Source organism: Hevea brasiliensis, chromosome 14 (assembly GCF_030052815.1).
Source record: "Hevea brasiliensis isolate MT/VB/25A 57/8 chromosome 14, ASM3005281v1, whole genome shotgun sequence".
Taxonomy (NCBI): domain Eukaryota; kingdom Viridiplantae; phylum Streptophyta; class Magnoliopsida; order Malpighiales; family Euphorbiaceae; genus Hevea; species Hevea brasiliensis.
This window is the reverse complement of record NC_079506.1, coordinates 23,114,917-23,121,555: the sequence shown is the minus strand read 5'-3', so window position 1 is coordinate 23,121,555 and position 6,639 is coordinate 23,114,917. Positions and strand designations below refer to the sequence as shown.

Below are 6,639 nucleotides of genomic sequence, written 5' to 3'. Positions count from 1 at the left end.
ACATAAGCCATCTGCTGCAGACCCTTCTTTGCTGCAAAATTTCATTTTTTTTTTCCTCTGCATAAACAAGGAGGCAAACCTGCACAGGTTATGCAGCAAAAATTAATCAATTTTGGGAGAGTTGAAGGACAAAATATCATATTAAGAGTTACTCCCCAACGGTTCACCAACCTTCCTCCATTGAAATACATCTACAAGGGACAAGATTCAACAATGTCAAAAATTGAATTTGGGGAGATTTAAGATAAAAACAAAAGCAATGCAAATAAAAGTAAATCAACAAAAGCAAAATAAAAGAACTTGGGGTGCCTCCCAAGAGGGCTAATTTATAGTCCTTAGCCGGACTCTTCATGCACTTCACTGAAAAGAGGTGAGGGATTGGAGAGCTTATAATAGCTTGCTCTCTTTATTGGGTCTCCAGTTATGTAATGTTTCAATCTATGCCCATTGACCTTAAAATTCCCAGATTTTTCACTCCAAATTTCAATTGCTCCATAAGGGAAAACCTTAGAAACTCTATATGGACCAGTCCACCTTGATTTAAGTTTTCCAGGGAACAATTTTAATCTTCAGTTGAACAACAAAACTGAATCACCTTCTTTGAATTCCTTTTTCCTAAGATGCTTATCATGCCAAACTTTAGTTCTTTCTTTAGAAATACGGGCACTTTCATAAGCATCCATCCTCAATTCTTCAAGCTCATTAAGTTGCAATAGTCTCTTTTCACCAGCTTGCTTAAGATCAAAATTCAAGGTCTGAATAGCCCAATATGCTCTATGTTCTAGCTCCACAGGCAAATGACAAGACTTACCATACACCAACCTAAAGGGAGTAGTTCCTATAGGGGTTTTGTAAGCAGTCCTATATGCCCATAAAGCATCATCTAGTTTGACAGACCAATCTTTCCGAGAATTGCTTACTGTTTTCTCCAAGATATGTTTGAGTTCTCTGTTAGAAATTTCAACTTGTCCTGAAGTTTGAGGGTGGTATGGGGTAGCTATCTTGTGCACTACACCATACTTCCTCATTAAGCTCTCAAATTGCTTATTACAAAAATGTGAACCACCATCACTAATCATAGCCCTAGGAGCTCCAAATCTACTCAAAACAAATTTCTTCAAGAATTTCACTACCACTCTAGCATCATTAGTTGGAGTTGCAATAGCTTCCACCCACTTTGACACATAGTCAACTCCAACTAGAATGTATTTATTACCATATGAAGGAGGAAATGGCCCCATAAAATCTATTCCTTAGACATCAAATAATTCTACTTCAAGAATATCATTTAGGGGCATTTGATCTCTTTTTGACAAATTTCCACTCCTTTGACATTTATCACATTCCAACACAAATTTCCTCACATCCTTAAAAAGATTTGGCCAAAAGAAACCAGCTTGCAAAATTTTACTAGCTGTTTTAGAGATTCCAAAATGTCCTCCATAATCAGAAGCATGGCAATGATGCATAATACTCTGTGTCTCCTCACCAGGAATACATCTTCTTATTAAACCATCACAGCATCTCCTAAAGAGTAAAGGATCATCCCATCTATAAAATTTTGCCTCATGCAAAAACTTTTTCTTTTGTTGCCATGTCATTCCTAGAGGTAAAACTCCACAAGATAGATAATTCACCAAGTCTGCATACCAAGGTAGTTTAGCAATAAGAGAGAAAAGTTGTTCATCCAAGAAAAACTCATTAATAGGGATTTCATCCATTTCTTCATCATCCAATTTCAGCCTACTAAGATTATCTACAACTACATTTTCAGCTCCCTTCTTATCTCTAATCTCCAAATCAAACTCTTGTAGCATCAGAATCCACCTAATGAGCCTAGGTTTAGCCTCCTTTTTACGGAGTAAATACCTGATGGCTGCATGATCTGAAAATATAACCACCTTTGAGTCAATAATGTAAGGTCTGAACTTTTCCAATGCAAAGACAATGGCTAAGAATTCCTTTTCAGTTGTTGCATAATTTGTTTGAGCTTCATCCAATGTTCTACTAGCATAATAAATAGCATAAGCCTTTTTGTCCTTTCTTTGACCAAGAACAGCTCCAATTGCATAGTTGCTAGCATCACACATAATTTCAAAAGGTAGGCTCCAATCAGGTGGTTGCATGATTGGTGCAGTGATAAGAGCTTGCTTCAACCTGCAAAAGGCATCCAAACACTCTTGGTCAAATACAAATGGTATGTCATGACTTAACAAATTAGACAAAGGTTTGGCTATTTTAGAAAAATCCTTAATAAAGCGTCTGTAGAACCCAGCATGTCCTAGAAAACTTCGAATTCCCTTGACATTGATAGGAGGAGCCATCTTCTCTATCACTTCAACCTTGGCTTTATCAACCTCTATTCCTCTGTTAGATACCAAATGTCCAAGCACTATCCCTTCCTGAACCATGAAATGACACTTTTCCCAGTTTAACACAAGGTCAGTATCTGCACATCGCTGCAAAACTTTAGAAAGGTTAGCCAAGCATATGTCAAATGAAGATCCATAAACAGAAAAGTCATCCATAAAAACCTCCATTATATCTTCAATGAAATCTGAGAAGATTGCTATCATGCACCTTTGAAAAGTGGCTGGTGCAGTACATAACCCAAATGGCATCCTCCTATAAGCAAAGGTTCCATATGGACAAGTAAAAGTAGTTTTCTCTTGGTCATTTGGATGGATAGGGATTTGAAAAAAAACCTGAGTATCCATCTAAATAGCAAAAATAAGAATGCCTAGCCAGTCTTTATAACATTTGATCAATGAAGGGAAGTGGAAAATGATCTTTTCTAGTGGCAATATTTAATTTTTTGTAATCTATGCACATTCGCCAACTAGTCACTGTTCATGTGGGAATTAATTCATTATTTTCATTTTTGACCACTGTCATTCCACCTTTTTTTGGGACAACATGTACTGGGCTCACCCAAGTACTGTTTGCGATAGGGTATATGATCCCTGCATCAAGCAACTTCAAAATTTCCTTTTTAACAACTTCTTTCATATTTGGGTTCAACCTCCTCTGATGTTCAATAGATGGCTTACAATTTTCTTCCAAAATAATTCTATGCATGCAAAAGTGTGGGCTTATTCCCTTAATGTCATCTATGGTATATCCTAAAACTTTCCTGAATTGCCTCAACACTCTTAACAACTTATCAACCTCTAAGGTACTCAAGTTTGCATTTACAATTACTGGATAAGTGTTATTAGTGCCAAGAAATTCATACCTGAGCTGAGAAGGAAGTTGCTTAAGTTCTACCTTAGGTGCATCTTCTTCCTTGAATGATGGTTGCTTAGATTCGACTTTTTCCTTTTGTGTAAGTTGAAAAACTGGAGCAGAAATGAATGGTGGACTTCCCTCTAGATGATGAGCATATGCAGCCACATGAGGGTTGTCATAGTCTATTCCTCCTCCATGAACCAAGCAATTTTCAAGTGGATCGTCTGGATATTTCTTTCTCAAGTGTTCTTCAACCAGCTCATCAATAATATCAACTCTCAAGCAAGTATAAGCTTCAGAATGATGCTTCTTCATAGTGTTATTAATATTGAAAACCAATTGATCTTCACCAACTCTAAGAGTCAATTTTTCTCCCTTAACATCAATCAATGCTCCTGCTGTAGCTAGAAAGGGTCTTCCCAAGATGATTGGGATATTAGAATCCTCCTCCATGTCCAAAATGACAAAGTCAACAGGTATATAGAACTTCCCAAGCTTCAGAGGCACATTCTCCAAAATCCCTTCAGGATACTTAATTGATCTGTTAGCTAACTGAAGAGAAATGTGGGTTGGTTTAAGATCTCCCATATTGAGCTTCTCATAAATGGAGAGGGGCATAAGGCTAACACTAGCCCCTAAATCACATAAAGCTTTTGTAGAACATGATTCCCCAATGTGGCATGGAATTGAAAAACTCCCTGGATCCTTGAGCTTTGGAGGAAGTTTCCTTTGGAGAATAGCACTGCATTCTTCTGTCAAAGTTACAGTTTCATGGTCTTCAAGTCTCCTCTTGTTTGAGAGAATTTCTTTTAAGAATTTTGCATAAGAGGGCATTTGTGAAAGAGCATCAATAAAAGGCACATTTATGTATAACTTCTTCAAAACCTCTAAGAACTTCCCAAATTGCTTATCAAGCTTAGCTTTTTGAAATCTTTGTGGAAAGGGAAGTTGTGGCTTGTAAGGTTCTGGAGGTATATACTTCTCTTCCTTCTCTTCAATTTTCTCTTTACATTTTTCTGCACTTTCTTGTTTTTCACTCTCTTGTTTTTCATTCTCATCAATTTCTTTCTCATTTTCTCTCCTCTCACTATTTTCACTCTTCTCATTATTTACAACTTTCCCACTTTTTAAAGTAATAGCTTGACACTGCTCTCTTGGGTTTTCTGATTGACTTGGAAGTTTTCCAAAAGACTTGGTACTTGAGGAAGATGCTTGTTGTGCAATCTGATTTTCTAGCATTCTGTTATGTGTGTGCATCTGTTCTAACCTTGCTTTCATCTCTCTCATCTCCTTATCATGCTTAGTTTGGTTAGCAAGAATCTGTTGTAATAAAGCTTCTGTGGTGGAACTTTGTTCTTGCTATTTTGGTGAGGGATTCATATTTTTCTGCTGAAAATTAGGCAATGGTTGCCTATTTTGCTGATATGGAATTCCTTGTTGTTGTTGTGGCTGAAAATTCTGATTTGGAACTTGACTTTGCTGATTTCCCCATGAAAAGTTGGGATGATTCCTCCAAGTTGGATTATAAGTTTGAGAGTAAGGATTCCCCATTTGCTTGTTTCCATAATTACCAACATATGCTGCTTGCTCTCCATAATCTACTCCACAGCTGGTAGTTCCCTCTGCATAAGCAACTTGTTGTGAACTTCCAGATGATGATGATGAACTAACCAACATACTTAAATCTTCCATCTTCTTAGCCAAGACATTTGTAAGTGCATCAAACTTTGCATTAATCATGTTGAATGGATCAAGTTCATACATTCCAGTAGCTTGCCTCTTTTGAGTTGGAGCTGGTCCTCTTGGACTACTCCAAAGATGAGTATTCTTTGCAATTTTCTCCAGTAGCTCATAAGCTTCATCTTCATGCTTAATAATTAATTCTCCTCTTGTTTGAGCATCAATAATCCCTCTAATTGCAGGAGTGACATTTGTGTAAAAATTCTGATTTATCATCCATTTTGGAATGGCATGATGTGGGCATTGTCTCTCTAATTCCTTCCATCTCATCCATGACTCATAAAGAGTTTCATCTTCTCTTGGTCTGAAAGCTGTCATTTGGTTCCTCAATTCTTGAGTTTTTCCAGGTGGAAAATATTGTGCAAGAAATGCATCAGTAAGTTGCTCCCAATTTGTAATGGAGTTGTGAGGTAAAGAATCAAGCCAATCTAGTGCTCTATCTTTCAAAGAGAATGGGAATAGCTTCAATCTTGCTGCATCATCAGACACTCCAGGTTGTTTTTGCATGTCACAGATCATAGCAAACTTCTTTATATGTGTGTGTGGATTTTCAGAAGGATGTCCCCCGAATTGGGAATTTTGAATCATTTGAAGAACTCCAAAATCCATCTTGTAGCTATTTGCATCAATTCTTGGTCTTGCTATGCTTTCTCTCAAGTCATCAAAACGAGGAAAAGCATGATCCATCATACTTCCCCTAGGCACATTAGCATTTACAACTTCTTCACCTTGGGCTGCATTTTCATTGTTTCGATCATTTCCAGCATTACCGCCACCAATTCTAATTCTTTCATCAGCCATGTCTGCTTCAATTTCAATTTCTCTCAAGGCTTCTTTCCTTTTTCTGGTTTCTTTCTTGTTGGCTTTATAAAATTTCTCAATTTCAGGATCAAATAATAAGGATGTGTCACTTGTGCTTCTAGCTCTTCTCATAAAAGATTATAAGTACCTGAAAAAGAACAAACAAACACAAAATGAAAAGATAACAAAGATAAAACTATAAACAACTAAAATAATCAAGAATTCAATCTTAAACAAACAACTCTCCGGCAACGGCGCCAAAAACTTGATGTGGCCCAACCGCAAGTGCACGGGTCGTACAAGTAATATAGAAAAGATATCGTTCCCACGAGGAGTTGTGTTAATGATTGAATTTTTGATATAAAAAGTTGACTAAATTGAACTATTTTTGAAATCAAAGCAATAAATTGATGGGTATTGGAGTATGAAATCTATATGTGCAAAATTAATAATTTATCCAACAATGTATTAATTAAACTAAAATTGCATCAATTTGAAATAAGCAAGTTGAAATATGGCAAAATTTAAAATGGCAAGCAATTAAATTTGATTAGAAATTAATAATGATAAAAAGGCGATTCCGGAGTTCGGGATTTCATATTCGAGCTATTTTGGGATTTCAAATTGGTTATTCAATCTTGTGGAACTTACGGGTTTTAAGGAGATTAATTCTTAAATCCTTTGAATACCCTTTCGAGTGAGACAAAGAGTGCCTTAATCAATCTAATCCTACTTTCGTGGAGTTAGAGTTAATTAAAACCCATTAAGTTCTTTAATTAATCTGTGAATCCTCTTAATCCTTAGTCTATTTCTAGATCTAAGTTAATTAAGTTCAATTTCTTGATTATCTATCACAAGGCCTTTTCCTTT

General features: G+C 36.4%; 1 non-coding gene across 1 annotated transcript; it reads left to right on the top strand.

The window, feature by feature from the left end:
* Nucleotides 1-5,194: 5,194 nt before the first annotated feature.
* On the top strand, nucleotides 5,195-5,301 carry LOC131173570 (small nucleolar RNA R71). Its single transcript, XR_009143886.1, has one exon. It is a non-coding gene; the product is annotated as a small nucleolar RNA R71 (small nucleolar RNA).
* Nucleotides 5,302-6,639: the final 1,338 nt, after the last annotated feature.